Consider the following 18,860-nt stretch of genomic DNA (forward strand, 5'->3'; position numbering starts at 1 on the left):
TTCTTTACACGCCTTAGGAAGGGAAAGCCTGGGTACCGAATCTGGGCCCTCAAGCACCAACCCACAGGGCTTGCCAAATAATTCTTTCAAGACCGGCAATGGCCTTATCAGGACAGCAGTCTGCAGTAACAGGTGCCCCTGAGGCCGGTGAGCCCCCTGGTGTGGGGAACTGCAGGTTTCTGGGGTCCCGCTAGGCAGTTCTGCTGAACAGAGCCAAGTCTTGAAACACTCAGGCCTGGGAATCCGACAGACCTGGATTTAAATTCTGACTCTTAAAAGAATTTAACTACTTACTCTGAACTTCAGTTTCCTTATTTTGTTTAGATTAAACTTTGTATTTTGAGATAAATTGTGGATTCCCTCTCAGTTGTAAGAAATTACATTACACCTTTTACCCAGCTTCCCTCAATGGCAACATCTTGCAAGATGTATGGTATAATAATATCCTACCCAGAATATGGAAGTGATCAGTCAAGATACAGAAAATTCCCAGCACCGCAAGAACTCTTCCTGTTGCCTTGTTTTAAAAAAGTTGAGCTATAATTGGTTCACACTATGTTAGTTTCAGATGTACACGTTGCCTTCTTATACCCATACATTCTTCCCTCTTGCCTCTGTCTTGCCAACCCCTGGCAACCACTAATCTATTCTCTATTTCCATAATTTTGTCATTTCAAGAATGTTGTGTAGAGAATTCTCTGGCAGTCCAGTGGTTAGAACTTGGCACTTTCACTGCTGGGTCCTGGGGTTCAGTCTTTGGTTGGGGAACTAAGATCCCACAGTGATGGTCCACCACCACCCCCCCCCCCCAAAAAAAGAGAATATTATTGGGATCGGCTTTTTTTTTTTTGCTCCCAGCATAATTCTGAGGAGATTCATCCAAGTCGCTGCACATATCACCACTTCACTACTTTCTGTTTCTGAGGAGCATTCCATGGTATAGATACATCACTGTAGATTTCTGCAAAGATTAAAAGAGAAGACATTTGCAAAGTGTTCAGTTCAGCTTCTGACACACGGCAAGGGCCTGGTACATCGCCATTCATGCCATAACTATTACAACTACTGTCAACAAAACCAAGGAAAAGAGAATTTGCCCCTCACTGAGAAATGACTTCCTGTGGGAAACAGAAGTCACAGCTCCTGATAGGCCCATCTCAATATCTTGATTCTTGGCTTAGAAATTCCACTGCTTTTTAGTTTGAGTTCTCTGTACTTACATATTAAGCACCTCTAGAACCTCACAGAGGATGGTTGTGCTGGGGCTCAGAGCAGGCCACCCCGAGATATACCACAATGGCATATTGACTGTTTTAAGTTAGTTATTTAAGAAACAGATGGCGGGAAAAAAATTGATGTTGAAAAACACTCTGAACTCCTTCTTTACCTCTGAAAGTGGGAAATAAATCTTCCATGTCAAAGTACCCTACCCAAACCAAGAGGAGAGAAAGCAACCTCACCACCAGAGGAATGGTAGGGAATTCAAGGCTAAGAAATTTGTATAAACAAATTTTGTTATTTTATTAGTCTGCCATACCAGCCATGAATTCCTTTGTTAAATTTTCACAAATAGTTGTTTCTTTGTCTAAAAATGATATATAAACAACCTGCCCTGGTCACTTTGGGGGTCCCATTGCTATGGGACCTCTGAATATGTGAGTTAAACTTTTTATCCCTGCTGATAATCTTGTATTCTTTTAATTATTAGACCAGCAGAAAGAACTCAAGATGAGGAAGGGAAATATTTCCCCCTCCTCGAAAGTAATGTTCTGTTTATTTAATAAGAATGCATAAATTCAAAAAAAATGTAATCTGCACTAATGAAGTTTCACTGGAAGCAACAAACATTTCTCTTTTTCCTGGAGGCCACAGTCTGCCCAGAGGAATTGGGAATAAACCCTCAACCATCAACTTAAACTGTCTTCACAAGATCTGGACATGGTGATCAGGAGTATTGAAAGCCGCACGTATTCCTCAGAGGGTTTTGTTGGGTGGGTCCGCCTTCAGCCTCTTTTGCCCACTGAGCCTTCTACCAAAGCAGTGAGGCAAGGCTTCTTGTGGCCCCACCCACCCCAGCTGGGACAGCTCAGTGAGCAGGTATATAAAGCTCATACTACTTTATGTTTGCCTAACTTGAAATAAACTTGCACATCTGCTTTCCTATAATCTTGAAAACAACCCCAGGAAATGTTGTCAGTCAGGTATCAGTATCTGCTTTGTAAGATGAGGACTCTGGGCCTTAGTGAAATGAAGTAATTGACTTATGACCATGTGAACCATTCATGTGGGTCTAGTTGGTGAATTCCAACGCCTCTCACTGTATTCCAGTTAAATCACAAATGAAAGAACTGTGTATTACTAAGGGCATCAAACTTCTCTCCTCTCAGCTTTCAGCCCAATTACCGTGAAGGAAGGAGCAGGGGCCCTCAGAGGTTTCAGGGACTACCCTCTCCCTGTTGCCATATAGTCTAGGCCAGGCAGCATAGCTGGGAAAGGACCAGACTCAGCCCCCAGAACAGGACAGTTCTAACCTAATGTTCGTGTCCTGCAAGCATCATGCTCTGAAGACTGTGGGATCCAGGGAGTCAGACCCGTGGAAAAGTACTAAGACAGGATGCCTTCCAGGCCATGGCCTCATTGCTTGTTCTGGAAGTCCCGGCCTCTCTGCATCGCCCCTGCTCCTTCCCCCACAGCTCTTCCTCCCAGCCAGGTGACATCCTTTAGTCCTTACACTGAACGTACAGTGAGAAAGCTTGTAACCTAGCAACCGCCACTTAGGATTCCCTGAGTCACCTGCCGTTTCCATGCCTGGGCTGAGTGCACCAGGCTGGGGACTTACGCAGTGCCAAGCAGAGGTGGGGGTCCAGTGATCCCCTTTGATTCCTCACCAGCTCATTCCCGTGTGTAACCACATTACCTGTCAGGAAGGTCTTCCTCTTTAGAGGAAGGATTTAGAAGCCTAAACCCTTCTTGCATTCAGAATTTGTGTTCATTGGTCTGGGTTTCTCTTCCTCTTTAGATACTGTTTGAGTTTTTGCCTTGGTTATAAGGTAGCACTGGAAAGGTAGGAAGGTGGGGAGAGGAAGTTCATGAAAGTCTCTAAACATGAAGCCTTTGATACTCAGGAGCCTTTGTTATTGTGATATCGATGCATCAGTCAAATTGGTTGAAGGGGTATTTAGCCCCAGAAATACTTGTTAAGTATATTTTTAAAGAAGTCTCTTTTCGGGTGTTGTTTAGTCGCCAAGTCAGGTCTGACTTTTTTACAACCCCACGGACTGTGGGGTCATCCATGGGATTTCCTAGGCTCCTCTGTCCATGGGATTTCCTAGGCAAGAATACTGCAGTGTGTTGCCATTTCCTTCTCCAGGTTTTGGGTTTATTGAGGCCTAATTTGGAGAAGGAAATGGCAACCCACTCCAGCGTTCTTGCCTGGAGAATCCCAGGGACGGGGGAGCCTGGTGGGCTGCCGTCTCTGGGGTCGCACAGAGTCGGACACGACTGAAGCGACTTAGCAGCAGTAGCAGCAGGCCTAATTTACATACAAGAAACTGCACAGTCTGACTCAGCATCAATAGAGTTTATCAGATATGCAAGGGCTGGCCTTCACTGAACTCTGTGGTAGGTAGTGGGGAAGCTGAGGGTGTTGGTGAGAGGACAGTCTCTGCCCAGGAAAGTAGGCTGAGTCTCAGCCAGACATACTGAAGGTGACGTATGTGTGTGCAGGGCCTCAAGGGGCTGGTCCAGCGTAGAGCACAGCTGTGCTGGGGGTGGGGAAAGGGGAGCTGTGTAGCTCTTAAGTGCTGCGCTAGCTTCCTCCTCCGTCTTCAGAAACACAGTGTACCCTCCCGTCGGTGGGTGCAATGCTGGGGGACGGCACCCCGCATTCCACTGGGGCCGCGCCACCATCCCGGTGCAGTTCTCTCTCTGCAGGCAGGCGGCCTTGGGAAGGTGTGTGGACTCTGGAGTCCGACAGTCAGTCAGTCAGACAGACAGGGCTGAATCCTGGCTCGGCCAACCCTGGCTGTGTGACCTTGAATAAATCCCTGATGTCCTGAATCTCAGCTCCTCGTCTGTGAGAAAGGGAAGAAGGAAACTACTTTCTAGCATGATGCGGGGAACAAGACGCCAGGCGTGGCTCTGGGGCAGGCAGCAGGTCCTCTGTAAAGAGTAGTGTGCTTTCTTCCCCTTGCGACAGAAGGTTTCCATACTTCTGGCCAGAGAGCCTGACTAGCAGGTGCCAGTCTCACAAGGGAGGCACCTTACCAGAGCCCACACCCGTCCAGAAATCCAGCCATTTCTGGGTCTGTGTCTTGAACAGGATATTTCCTCCTAGCTAACTGGAATGAAAAGAAATAGAGGAAAACAACAGAATGGGAAAGCTAGATATCTCTTCAAGAAAATTAGAGATACCAAGGGAACATTTCATGCAAAGATGGGCTTGATAAACGGCAGAAATGGTATGGACCCAACAGAAACAGAAGATATTAAGAAGAGGTGGCAAGAATACACAGAAGAACTGTACATAAAAGATCTTCACGACCAAGATAATCACGATGCTGTGATCACTCACCTAGAGCCAGACATCCTGGAATGTGAAGTCAAGTGGGCCTTAGAAAGCATCACTATGAACAAAGCTAGTAGAGGTGATGAAATTCCAGTTGAGCTCTTTCGAATCTTGAAAGATGATGCTGTGAAAGTGCTGTACTCAATATGCCAGCAAATTTGGAAAACTCAGCAGTGGCCACAGGACTGGAAAAGGTCCGTTTTCATTCCAATCCCAAAGAAAGGCAATGCCAAAGAATGCTCAAACTACTGCACCACTGCACTCATCTCACACGCTGGTAACATAATGCTCAAAATTCTGCAAGCCAAGTCTCAGCAATACATGAACTATGAACTTCCAGATGTTCAAACGGGTTTTAGAAAAAGCCGAGGAACCAGAGATCAAATTGCCAACATCCGCTGGATCATCAAAAAAGCAAGAGAGTTTCAGAAAAACATCTATTTCTGCTTTATTGACTATGCCAAAGCCTTTGACTGTGTGGATCACAATAAACTGTGGAAAATTCTGAGAGAGATGGGAATACCAGACCACCTAACCTGCCTCTTGAGAAATCTGTATGCAGGTCAGGAAGCAACAGTTAGAACTGGACATGGAACAACAGACCGGTTCCAAATAGGAAAAGGAGTACATCAAGAATGTATATTGTCACCCTGCTTATTTAACTTCTATGCAGAGTACATCATGAGAAACGCTGGGCTGGAAGAAGCACAAGCTGGAATCAAGATTGCCTGGAGAAATATCAATAACCTCAGATATGCAGATGACACCACCCTTATGGCAGAAAATGAAGAGGAACTGAAAAGCCTCTTGATGAAAGTGAAAGTGGAGAGTGAAAAAGTTAGCTTAAAGCTCAACATTCAGAAAACAAAGATCATGGCATCTAGTCCCATCACTTCATGGGAAATAGATGGGGAAACAGTGGCTGACTTTATTCTCTTGGGCTCCAAAATCACTGCAGATGGTGACTGCAGCTGTGAAATAAATGCCGCCTTCTTACTCCTTGGAAGAAAAGTTATGACCAACCTAGATAGCATATTCAAAAGCAGAGACATTACTTTGCCGACTAAGGTCCGTCTAGTCAAGGCTATGGTTTGTCCTGTGGTCGTGTATGGATGTGAGAGTTGGACTGTGAAGAAGGCTGAGCACTGAAGAATTGATGCTTTTGAACTGTGGTGTTGGAGAAGACTCTTGAGAGTCCCTTGGACTGCAAGGAGATCCAACCAGTCCATTCTAAAGGAGATCAGCCTTGGGATTTCTTTGGAAGGAATGATGCTAAAGCTGAAACTCCAGTACTTTGGCCACCTCATGCGAAGAGTTGACTCATTGGAAGACTCTGATGCTGGGAGGGCTTGGGGGTAGGAGGGGAAGGGGCCGACAGAGGATGAGATGGCTGGATGGCATCACGGACTCAATGGACGTGAGTCTGAGTGAACTCCAGGAGTTGGTGATGGACAGGGAGGCCTGGCGTGCTGCGATTCATGGGGTCACAAAGAGTTGGACACGACTGAGCGACTGAACTGGCTGAACTGCACTGGACTCTCTTCCACTGCAGTCTGAGCAGTGTTCTGATCAGGAGAACAGCCTGTGCTCTTCCTGTAGATAATCACCTTCTTATTCCTCATCTGAGGCTTGGGCTGGATTCAGGGAGCCGGGGGCGAGGATGACTCATCGAATTAGGACAGAGGCCACAGCAGACTAAGGGGAGGGTCGATCCCTCCCCCAACTTGGAAAAGCCTCATTAGAGCCCCCTCCTGCTCAGCCCCAAGGAAGGATTCAGGGCTTGAGCGGACCTGAGTGGAGCCAGGGCAGCGCCGGGGCCGCAGTCACAACCGTCATCCGCATCTGTTCCCACGGCACCACCAGCCTCTGGGGTGGCAGTCTGGGGCCCCTCAGGATGCCCTCGAATGAGAGAGAGGGCCTCACCTCCTGACCATGCAGCCTCAGCCAGAGGGCTGAGTCGGCCACGTTCCTTCCACTACCCGCCCCCCCATAGCACGGAGTGCAGTGCCCGGAGCTTGGCACGCAGCACGACACTCAGCACAGAGCATAGAGCCTGGAGCCTAGAGGGACGAAACGGGGGTCACCATCCACGCCTCTGTCTGCCTGGAAGCAACCTCTGCCCGTTTAGGTAAAACTGGGACATTGGAAAGTGGGTCACAGATAAGGCGTTGGCAGGGTGGTCCTCTTGATTTTCAGATTCACAAGATACACAGTTTAGAAGGAAGAGCTGGGGAGCACAGATTCCTCTGCTCCTTAATGCATCAGATGATAAAGACTGCAGGAAGAGGAGCCTTCTCGGAAAGACTTCGGCTACTTCTCTGTGTTTATTGAGGAAATTGTAAGAGGAAATGGGGCTTGTAATAAAGCCTGAGGATCTGGCTTATAAAAAGGAAGAATTTCCTGCCCCGGGAGCATCAGAAAATTAAATACCAGCATGAGGTGAGGTGAGAGACCTTGGTGTCACCTCCCCTGGGAGGTACTGGAAATAGGAAAGACACAGGGCTTGAGAGTCAAAAGACCTCTGTTCCAGCTCACATCTTGTCATAACCAGGCTGTGTACCTCTGGGCCAAGCATATCTATTCTGGTGTCTGTGAAATGAGAGAGGAGGGAAGTAGACAGTGGCCTGAGGTCTCTCCCAGCTGGAGCGTCCTTCCGCAACGGGCATGCAGGGTGGGAAGCCCTAGAGAAATCATCGTTTAACCAGAGCGACAAAGCAGGCAGTTCCAGAATGGACATCCTCACGTTCTTCTGGGTGGGGCAACCTTACAGAGGTCTGGCCTCCCTGGCGCTCGTGGGTGCTCCCCACTCCCCAGGGTTCTGTCCTCAGAAGGGACCGTACTAGGGACCTTCCCCTGACGCTATTGTGGCCACCAGCCTCGTTTCCCCAGCTCAGCCAGGGACCCGGGGACCTGGGCGAGCTGCCACTGCTGCTAAGGGGCTGGCTCCTGGTAGACCTTGGGCACCCACACAGAAGCCTGTCCTCCTGGACCCTGACATTTCTGGGGTGCCTCTTGCCTTTCCACAGGCTGCAGGAACAGGAGGCAGAGGACTCAGGGCTCAAGACACACTGATTCTGGCGCCTCCTCTAAGAATAAAAAAATGGGTGCGTTTATCCAGGTCACCAGGCCACGGCCTGGGTGGGCGTTGGGGGTGGGCTGGGGTGGGCCGTATCCCACACCCTTGCTGACCTGGAGGATAGCAACGCCTTCCCGGGGGTCCAGGGGCTCTGCAGAGGAGCTGGGGGCTGCCGGCTGGGGGAGGCAGCCGTGGAGCACTCAAACACAGCTCTTGAAACACCCATTAGTAAGTTAATATCGCCATTTCCAGAGCCAGCCGCGTCCTCCATTCTTCTTAATTAAAAAGAGCTCCATGTCCTGGCAAAGCTGAGAGAGGGCTCTGAATGATTTACACACCAGTCCCACTGCTCCAGCTGGGCGTTGGGCGAGGAAGATTGATTGGCAGATGGGCCGGCCTGCCTGTCAGGGCGGGCACAGGCGTGCACGTGTGTGTGTGTGTGTATGCGCTGGGGGCCCCGTGGGGGGTGCTGGCTCTCCGGCTGGCGGGTTCTCAGTGAGCAGGGCAGCGGACACGCAGTCGGGTCCCAGGAATAAGGCCTTCCTCAACAAAAGGCTCGTCTGCTCCCCTCCTGCAGGGGCCCCCACTCCCCAGCGAAACTGTCTCATGAGAGGACAGATGCTCAGGCTGGAGGCTGTTGTCTTGCCTTCAACCAGGGCCCCTGCCCAGAGGTGAGTACGGCTCACCTAGCAAATCACACTTACTGCTTTTCTGTTGGTCATTGCTGCTTGCATTAGGAGGAGGGCTTTCCACGGCCTGACTTTCCTTCCCTTCCTCCCTTGGAGCCCCAGATTTTGTCTGAACCTGATGTGCAATGGGTTTGAAGGTGCTGGGGCTGTTTATGGAGCTGGGAGGACGAGGACCAGGGTCTACGGGTTGGACCGGCAGGAGATGGCCCTCAGTCCGGGGCCTCTAGAGGGCTGGGAGCTGGGAGCAGCTACCGTCAGAGGTCCTAGCCCTTTTTGCCTCTGCCTTCTTGCCAGGCCTCAGGCAGCTTCTATTATTAGCTGAGCAGCCTCATTCTCCAGCCTGTGGCTCTCACCTCCACTTCCAGGAGTCCACCATCTCCCACGGGTGCCTGAGAAGCAGGGTTGGCTCATCCTCCAGCTGGAAAGAGTGTCTGTCCGCCCTCGTTGGGACCATTATGGAGGAAGAGGGTGGTTTCCCTCTGGCAGTGTCTCTCCTCACCTCCTCCCCTTGTCCTCTGTGCTCCACATCACACAAGCACGCACACACACACACACCCTCCTCCCCAGAGGTTCTGGAGAAGGGACCAGGCGGAAGCACGTTGGGGGCGGGGTGGGCACGGCAGAGCTGGCATCACCCTGTGCCCTGCTTTAACCCTCCCTCCCACGGGAGACCGGCAATCTGCTGCAGAAGCAAGGTTGCCATCTGGTGTGGTGACCTGAGTTCTCTCTGTGCTGGAGACAGAGAGAAGGGAGAGGCGGGACAGGCTGGCTGCAAGTGGGCTTTGTGTGCGTGCATGCTTAGGAACCAAGATGAGCGCCCAGCAGAGGGGAGACGCAGGCCGAGCCGGGGTGAGTCAGACTTTCTGCTGTCCTCATTAGGTGGGCACCCGGCAGGGCTGAGGCGCCCAGGGAGCTTGCACCGCTTGCCCAGTTGAGGCGAGAACACGTGAGCACCCCTCCCTAGCCTGTCGCCAAGGATGGCCGCCTGCTCAGTGCCCACGAGTGCTCAGGACACCACCAGGGAAGTATACTGAGTGACACCTCTATTCACGCCCTGACCCTGGGTGGACACCCCAGCAGAGACCAGGGTCCTGTGTGTCCTTTCGTGTTTGACGGTCCTGGCCCAGAGGGCAGTTTTCTCCCTTGGATGACACCGCTCCCCTGTGTCCCAGCCTCGGGAGTCCTGATCTGAGGGCTTTCTCGGTGCAGACTCTCCTGAGTCACAGCTGAAGGTCTCTCACAACGCTCCGGGGCTGTGCATGGGGGTGTTGAGCAAGCATGACTGCTGGGCCACAGCCAGGGCCCCACCTGTTCTTGTATGACATCATGATCCAAGTACAGTTTTACATTTTTAAATGGTTGGGGGGAAAAATCCAAAGGAAAATGTGTTGTGATACATGAAAATTATGTGACATTCACATTTCTTCGTCTATAAATAAGGTTAGAGTGGAACACAGCCATGCTCATCACTCACTCGTTTATGTGTCAGTGGCTGCCCTCCCTCTGAAATGGGGAGTGGAATAGTTGCATCAGAGAGTGCGTGGCCCGCAAAGTGTGACATATTTACTATCTGGTCCTTTACAGAAAGTGTCTGTGCACTGCCCTCCCATTTAGGCCCCTTTAAAGGGAAACTGAGGGATACCACCTTCTTCTTGACAACCTGCTTCTCGCTTACTTTGACATGTTAAGCTGGCACAGAAATATCTTGTGACAGTGGGAGGAAACTAACCTTTGCTGGACGCCTACTGTCTAGCAGGCACATTTCCTATTTATCACATCCTCTGTACAGCAGGCTTGAGGGGGGCAAGCACTAACAGCTGCATACCTTACGAAGGCCTGGAGGCTCAGAGGGCTTCAGAAATCCACCCAAGCTATTATGGCTGATCAGAAGAGGATTCTAGATTCAAACCCAGTTCTGTCTGAAAATACTTTCTTCCAAAGCCAGGATCATCCCCAGGCCAGCCTGATGCTAAATTGACTCCAACGGCCCAGAGAGGACCCACCCCCGTGGCTGCTGTCTTGGGCCTCCCCATGAACAGGGGGATGAGACTCTGGCTTCGGGGACCCAGCCTCTCCTCAGGTTCCCTCGGCGTCAGAGCCTGGTGAGGGGAGTGCCCTCGAAGGAGGCAGGTCAACAGCACCACGGACAGCCGCAGTCAGCGCCTCCTTCCTCGTTTCCTCACCTCTTGCCATCTTCTTTCATCCCTTATTAGGCTTCCTTCGGGAAGGCTCAATTTGCATTTAAATAGAAAACCTCCAGAATGGCTCTGATATAACAGTTAAGGTGTTAATTACAAATTCATTCCTCTTTAAATATTAAAGCATTTAGTACCTCTCTGGGGTGATGGAAGGCAGCAGGAATGCACTGTGTTTACTGTTGTTTCCTGCAAAGCCCTTACAACTCCCCACCAGCAGAGGGCAGAGAGGAGGCGTTCTCAAGACCCATGGAAGGATGTGTGTCTTGGGAACCTAAAATCACTCAAAAATAAACGACCAGCAGCAATCATTCTTGAAAGAACGGAGAAGAGGGCCAGCAGGATGAAGCTGCTAGCATCGGGCAGAGGGGCGTCTTCAGGTTGCCAGTTCCCTGAGTTGCTTATTCACCACCCTCTCCCATCACCAAGCCTAATGCCTGGCATGCAGTGGAGACTCCAGGAATGCTTACTGATTTAGTGACTGGGTAAGTTAGCCAATCAGTCAGCTATGAGAGAGATCATTCATTCAACTACCGTTATGACTCGGGTGCTGTACTAGGTGATCTTCATAAGCCTCCTTGTTAAATAGTTTATTCCTCTGCATTGCCCCCAGAGCCCCTGCCCATGATACACAGGTTCTTCTCTGTCTTGAAGAACTGTGCTTTGTGTTTTACATACTGATTCATAAATTTGCCTTCCTATGCCACGGTTAATAATTGTAGCAAAACTGAGAGGTGCACCAAGTTTTATTATTCCCATTTCACAGGTGAGGAAACAAACCCAGGGGAGGTGAAGACATGAGCCTCAGAGCACCCAGGTCAACTGGAAGCTCAGTCAGAGCCTGAGCCTTAGTCTCGGGGCTCTCAGCCTGGATCTCTTTCAAGTGGCACACTCCCCTCCTCTCTGGCTGGGCCGGTTACTCTCCAGAACTCACAGCGTCACACCCCAACTTGGCCCTTGTCCCCAGATGCTGGGGCCCGAAGCCCAGCTCAGCCTCTCGGCCAGGCTCAGGGCCCGGCTGTGGCTTGCTGCTCTCTGCTGCATTTGTGCGTTCTTGCTTGTGGAAGTCCTGTTCCTTCTCCAGGGCTCAAGCTCAATGTCACCTCTTCCAGGAGCCTTTCATGATCCTGGCAGGCAAGAGCAATCTTCCCCTGTTTCTGTAGAATTTTATCTGTGACTTACAACAATTGCCTTGCATGATAATAACCACCACTGATATTCAGAGCGCTATTCCAAACTCTTTACATATTTCATATCATTCAAATTTTATATGAACTTAATAATAGTTAACAAGTATATGGTGATTATTAGTGTTGTGAACAGTTTTATATACGTGTGTGTGTAAAATTTAGCCTGTAAGATAATTACTATTATAGTGACTATAATTCTATACATATGTATGTGTATAATTTAGCCTATAAGGTAGTCAGTATTATCCCCACTTGGCAGATGAGGAAACTGAGATTTAGGTTAAGTGACCTGCTGAAGGTCAGAGGGCCAGAAGAGGGAGTGAAATCCAGACTGGCCGACCTCAGAGTCCACATACCACTTGGGGAGAGGTTCTATTTGACTTCCCAGACGATCAGCAGTTTGAAGGTGGGAGCCAGTGTGAGTGTCATTCTTGCCATCCTTTCAAAACCAAGCACAGCAACTTGTACATAGCTGGTACTCAGTAAGTTGAGCTGAATTCAGACCAGAAGCTAAAAGTTCTGGATATTGGTTGTGTGTGGTCCAACCTGGGAGCACACCTTTAAGTGCAAAGCTAGAGTGGCCCAGCTGAGGAAGAAAGGCCCTTAGGGACGCTCACCCCGCCCAGTCCCCTGCCAGCCCGTCTCTAACACTGCTGCCTGTCTCCCCAGCAGAGGCACTGGGAATGCCAGGGTGACAGCGCAGAGATGGATTAAAAAAAACTCACCTGATCCGGGGAAAAGGGTATCAGTGATCGTCTGCCAAAGACACAGCAGGAGACGGGGCTGGAGAGGCCTGGGCGGGTCGGCCCGGGACTCCTCGAGGAGCAGGCTGGGGCAGGGCGGCAGGGGCCCCAGGATCCCAGGCTTCCTCCGGGACTCGAGTCCCTGCGGCCGCCTCTGGCTGATGGACTAGGATCGCGTCCTACGCAGAGGGCTGCCTCCAACGCTTGGGAGGGGTCCTCCACTTAGGGGGCGTGAGCCCCCACCGCGAGAGCCTCGGCCCTTTATGGAGCCGGGCGGCTTTGCCTGCCTCTCCCTCTGTGGGCCTCAGCTGCCAGGGCTGGATCTCTGAGGAGAGAGGGTGCGGGGCGGACCACTCGCACACACAGACAATGACTGCCATGGAAACTAACCAGCAAGAGGATTTAGGGCCACGGACTCCTCTGCTGGGTGGGAGAGAAGGAAGGAAGAGAGAAAGTGGCCGCCCTTTGTGGCAGGACCTTTATGCAAAAGTGACCTGTCCACTTCAGCCCTGATCCAGTGATGGCCAGTTTCCCTGTTCTGGGCTGTGGGTAAAAGGCAGAGGCATGAGTTGACCTTTTGGTATTAGAGCCCCAAACAGCCACCCTGCACCTTTGTCCTTCTGTGCACAGAGTGGGCATCAGCATTCAGAGAGGGAGAGCAGCTCCCTCAAAAACACCCAGCACTGCTGGAAACGTTAGACACAGGCTGCCAACCTTTCAGGGCACTTTGGATCACTTTGCTTGAGGAGATGGCTTGCAGAAATGACGAAAAGTGCAGTGTCCCAAGGGGTAGCCAGATAAGGCTGCATTTTGAGCCCCATCTCCTCTATGGGCTGCAGCAGACCGTCCAGAGCTTGAAGACAGACAGCGGGGGCAATCGCAGAGATGTCGCACACGCAGCTTCTCCATTCTACGGCTCTTCTGTTTGGGAGGATTGTCTCTCTGGGCAAAAGAAAATCTAACTAGGGTAACATTTTGTTTATTCTCTGAGGAGAAGGTACTATTGGAGTAAGACCATCAACTGAGCCCCAGAAATCCCACCAGCTATTCAGCTGTGAGACTTTAGACAAGTGTGAAAGTGAAAGTCTCTCAGCTGTGTCCGACTCTTTGTGACCCCATGGACTTTACAGTCCATGGAATTCTCCAGGCCAAAATACTGGAGTGGGCAGCCTTTCCCTTCTCCAGGGGATCTTCCCAACCCAGGGATCGAACCCAGGTCTCCCTCATTGCAGGCGGATTCTTTACCAGCTGAGCCACAAGGGAAGCCCAAGGATATTGGAGTGGGCAGCCTATCCCTTCTCCAGGGGATCTTCCCGACCCAGGAATTGAACTGGGGTCTCCTGCGCTGCAGGCAGATTCTTTACCAGCTGAGCTATTAGGGAAGCCCTAATAGACAAGTTTATCCATCTGTAAAATGGGACTGATGGGGCTGTGGAGGGATTAAGTGAGGTAATATGTGAGGAAAGTACTTAGAATAGTGCCTGGCCCGTAGTGTTTACCATTGCTATTGTTACTGTTGGTAATTTTTCTGGTCTTCTGTTTCCGCAGCTATAAAAGTGAGCCAATAACACCAACATCTCTCATGGGAATTAAAAGGGAGGATTACGAGATTATACTCGGTGGCATGGTGATTGTCACAGGGTATACACTTGCCAAAACCCATCAAACTATGGATTTTATTGTGTGTAAATGACATTTTCGTTTTTATATGAGTTTACATAAACAAGTGCATCAGTCACGAGTGTCTAGAACATAGGAAATACTCTTATTCCCCCATCTCTCTCCATGAAGACAGAGGCGGACAGACAGCTAATACTGGGAGAGGAGGGCTGCATAGGGAGGGGGTGTCCATACACGGGCCACATTGATTTTGGAGGTAATGGACCACCTGTGGAGACTCAGTTATTCTGGATATTTCCTGAGGCTTGAACGTCAGTCTCTCAGTTACAGAGGCAACACCTGGGTAACCGAGTTTCCTCCATTAACCCAGCTCCTGATGTCATAACCTGGTACAAGACAGTGAGCTGCACTCCAGCTTGCTTCACCTGCCCCTCCGTGGGCCATCTCCCCTCCACTGCCTCTGCTCTTTGTCTCCCAGACTCCCCGGAGCTGCACTTTGGCCCCTGAGCAGGGTGGCATGGCGACGGTTGACTGCAGGCTGTCACACCTAATGAAACATTGGCCCGGGCAGACAGCTGTCCATCAGAGCAGCCCAAGAAGGACCTGTGTGCCACATTAGAAATGCCTGAGAGAGGTTGCTAGAGCCCAATTAAAGAGGTATTGTGTGTGTATACGTGTGTGTGTGTGCGTGAGCACATGTGTAAAGGGACTGGAGGGGGTGAAAGTAGAACACAATTAAGAATCAAATAAAACTGACCCCTGGAGACAGATTATAGGCCACAAGCAAACAGCTTGCCTGAAGGATAGCCGCTTGGATGATGCTGAAGACAGAATCCGCGCTGCCAAATGGCCCCAGAATCTCCTTTGTTTGTTTGTCCTATGGATTGGTGCCTATAAATAAACATATCCCTAATCCATAATCTGAGAATAATTTTAAACTCAATCTGTGACTGCCCATTCTAAGCAAATGTTTGCGGGCACTGGCTCTTCTTGCTTCTCTGTATCGTTCGGGGATACAAGACTGAGTCAGAGACAAATGCAAAGATGATGATATGCTGAAGAGATTTCAGATGTGAAATCCTTTTAGGGTTACTTCCTTCATCTCTCCAAAGATGCTTATGTCTAGGGACAGGGAAGAAAAGGGGACAAGTTGGGATCGTGACAACTAAGATAGCCATTAAGATCATAGCCCTAAACTGCAGTTCTGAATGTGAAACCCTAGTGATGAGAGGGTCTAATGTTCAACCCAAACCTTGCCAATGATGAAAATGAGCACTGGGTCTTTTGGCAGCGGTCTGATGTTAGGTGACGAAATAAAGCGAGTTCCAATTGAAATTAGCAGGCTGGGTCCAGGTTAAAGAGCAAACAAAAGACGGCAGCCCAGAGTCAGCTGGTGTCCTGGGATACAGATAAGTCACAAAGCTGGGTTTATCTGCAGGTGTCAGGATTGACCAGCCTAGGGTCTATTTCCAGGGTTCTTCTCAACTTAGCCATCCCCTCCTCCCGAAAAAGAGGCCCAAGCTGGAATATAAAAAGGTGCTGGGTCTGAAATCCTGCCTAATTTAAGCTCTGCTCACAAAGGAGGCCAGAGAGCACGGGGAGGGGTGGAAATCAAGTGAGTAAATGTCAGCTCTGCAGTTGGGAAGAAGCCATTAGGCCGGCAGAGCATCCAATTAGCAGCCATTGAATTAGAGCAGTAAAATAGGGGCCTGACATCAAGGCCCGGCGGGGAGGGACGGTCTAAGTGGGCAGGAAGGCGCGCCTGCGGCGGTCAATGGAGGATTACCGTAAGACGTGCAAATGGCAGGCGCGGACGCCTACCGACGACAGCCCCCGTCCAGACACCCTTCACAAAATGCCCACACGATGCCTTTGTCCTTCCTCAAATCCTGTCTCAGGGAGCCCAGCCATCTCATGGGCGATTTTGGAAAACATTTCTCCCTTCTGCCTGAACCCAGAAACAAAATAGGCAGCTCTCAGCCACTCTGGGATTAGTCAGAACAGACAAAGAAGGGGAGCAAATCCCTCAGCAAATAGCGCCCCGGAGATTTCATTTTTCTGCTTTTCAGTACAAACCTACTCAGACAGATGCTGGAATACATCAGTCTGCCTGTGCAAGCAAGAAAAGAACTTTGTTCACATAGAGACATTTTCATTTAATGCTGTATTTATTTCATTTTGTAACCAGTGGTTTGCCAATGCTGAGTCTTCTCCGCGCCCCCCCCCCCAAAACTCTCGTTTTCTTGTTCAGAGTCTTCCCCCACCTCCCACCAGCCAAACTCTATTTCCTTGTCCAGAGAAGAAAAAGATTAACATTTCTTCCCTTTATCCTAAATTGGAAGAGTTCAGTTAAGTCTTTTAAAAGCCCCATATGGCAGCGGTGCCCAGATTCTAGACTTAAAAGGGAAAATCCACTCTGAAAATGAAAATAGAAAGCAACTCTGATTTGGAACAATTGAGTCTCATTTTTTCATTTAACAAATAGCTATGGGGCACCTCTTGAATGCAAAGCATGAGGTGGCATTTCAGGTCTGGTTTGTGGATTCAGGAAGCTTCTAGCTCCAGGGGAAATAAGGCACGGGATATACAGGTCCAGAGTAGAAGCAGGCAGCTGATGCAGGAGCAGTCTGCTCTGCATTTTGAGAGTGGAGAGGAAGAAGAAAGCAATGCTCTGAGGGTGCCAGAGAAGACCTCCAGAGAGAGGAGCCAGTCCTTCAAACAGGTGGCAGATCTCAGCAAAGTAGAGTGGAAGGCATCCAAGCAGGGAGAGAGGAATAGGTCCAGGTTTGTGCAGACTGGGGTGTGGTTGAAAAAAACCACTGAGGGTTGACAGGTAAGATACAGAACACTCAGCTAAATTAGAATATTTAGGTAAACTAGAAAATTTGGTCATTTATCTGAAATTCTGATTTAAGTGGGTATACTGCATTTTTATTTATGAAATCTGGTAACCTTATGGCAGGAGTCAAGTCTAGTCTCATCCATCAAGTCCTCGCAATACTGCAGATGCTCAGAAGTGTTATTTGTAACCCACGGCAACCATCTCTGTAAAGTGAGTATCAGTATACCCATTTCACAGGTGAGAAAACTAAGCCTTCTAGCATTGAAACAACTTGTGGCTCCAGTGGAGCAGTTAATACATGACAGTGACAGGACTCCCCCGAGGTCTAACGCTGGTGATACCTTGGAGTACTGAAGGTTCAGGTGAAGGGAAGCCGTTGAGGTGGAATTGATGCATAACCTGTGTGAGTCTAAGGTGTACAGGGGCGTTGATCCATACACAAATTGCAGAATGATGAGCACGATAAGGTTAGTTAAGACTATCACCTCACACTGATTTCCTTCCTTTCTGTGAGCGTGTGTGGTAAGAACAGCTAAAATATACTCTCCATCAACTGTCAAGTGTATAATACACGTGACGGCATCGTTACTCTTAGACATGATACCAACAGGAGGAGCAGTGCCAAGAAACAAGTCTTCTACCCCAGAACTTTGTTCCTTCTTTCCCTCATAACCTTCTATTGTATGAATGATGTTTTTTATCCATTCATTAATTGATAGAGTTTCTTTTTGGACTTTCCTGATGGCTCAGACATTAAAGAATCCACCTACAGTGTAGGAGACCTGGGTTGGGAAGATCCCCTGGAGAAAGGGAATGGTTACCCACTCCAGTATTCTTGCCTGGAGAATCCCATGGACAGGGGGAGCCTGGTGGGCTGTAGCCCATGAGGTCACAAAGAGTTGGACACAACTGAGCAACTAACACTTTCACTTTTCCCTTTCAAGAATGTCCTAAAATTGATTGTAGTGAGGATTATGCAACTCTGTTTGGTAAATGTCATTGAATTGCATGCCTTATGTGGTTGAATTATATGGCGTGTTAATCATATCTTAATAAAGCCCTCTTTTGTAAAGAGTGAAGTCTTAAGCTCAGACTTTAGTATCAGATGGGTATGGGTTTGTATCCCAGTTCTCCACTTGATCTTGAATAAATCAACTTTCTGGGTCTCAATGTCTTTAGCTGTCAAATCAGAATTGTTATAATATCATTATTTTCAATCGGTTTTTATTGGAATATAGTTACTTTACAACAATATTATAATAGTATCATGTCACAGTTGCTGAGAGAGTTAAATGAAATAATGCAAGTAGAATGCCTAGCACAGCTCCAAGCATATAGTAAGCATTTAATTAATGTTACTTATGCAACCACGTTTAGATGAGTACCAACTTTTGTGGGTGACCGCAGGCCATCCTTAATTCTAGCATGTTAAGTATTCTCTGAAAACTTTATGGAACTGTTTGTACATCTGAGGAAGTTACAACTGCGTGATTTCATATAGCATGACAAAATTAGGAAAGATTCCCCTCGGTTGTTGAAACACAATCTTCAGAATTAAAAAACTCAGAAGACACCGTGAGTTAAACTAATTTTGGTTAAAGATTTCACAGCAAACTTAGCAGGGAGTATTTCTATCAACTTCACATCCTTTGAGTGGAACTCTATGAAGGTAATTTTGATGGGTGCATGACTGACGAAGAGAGGGTAGAGCTAGGACTGGAACAGCAAGGAAAAGTTCTATCACAATTTCCGTGGCCTCCACACAGGTGGTTTTTTTTTGTCACTTATATGAACTGTGAAAATTAATTACTTGTCATGCCATGAAAGCGTAACTGCCTATGAACATATGGAAAGACTGTTAACTAGTTCGACTGGAAAATAACGTAAAAAAGTATGTAGCAAAAAAGAAAGTCTAGAGTGTCAACTCTAACAGCTTCA

At 48.9% G+C, this 18,860-nt stretch overlaps 1 long non-coding RNA gene across 2 annotated transcripts; it reads right to left on the reverse strand.

Annotated features, from left to right (window-relative positions):
• Positions 1–505: 505 nt before the first annotated feature.
• LOC132657491 (uncharacterized) lies at positions 506–15,708 on the reverse strand. 2 transcript variants are annotated; one of them, XR_009595782.1, is made up of 2 exons: positions 12,443–15,708; positions 506–961 (listed from the first exon to the last, which is right to left on the reverse strand). It is a non-coding gene; the product is annotated as an uncharacterized LOC132657491 (long non-coding RNA). The 2 variants fall into 2 exon arrangements; XR_009595781.1 differs by lacking the exon at positions 12,443–15,708 and adding an exon at positions 8,686–8,793.
• Between the last annotated feature and the right edge of the window lie 3,152 nt (positions 15,709–18,860).

Source organism: Ovis aries, chromosome 12 (assembly GCF_016772045.2).
Source record: "Ovis aries strain OAR_USU_Benz2616 breed Rambouillet chromosome 12, ARS-UI_Ramb_v3.0, whole genome shotgun sequence".
In the NCBI taxonomy this organism is placed as follows: domain Eukaryota; kingdom Metazoa; phylum Chordata; class Mammalia; order Artiodactyla; family Bovidae; genus Ovis; species Ovis aries.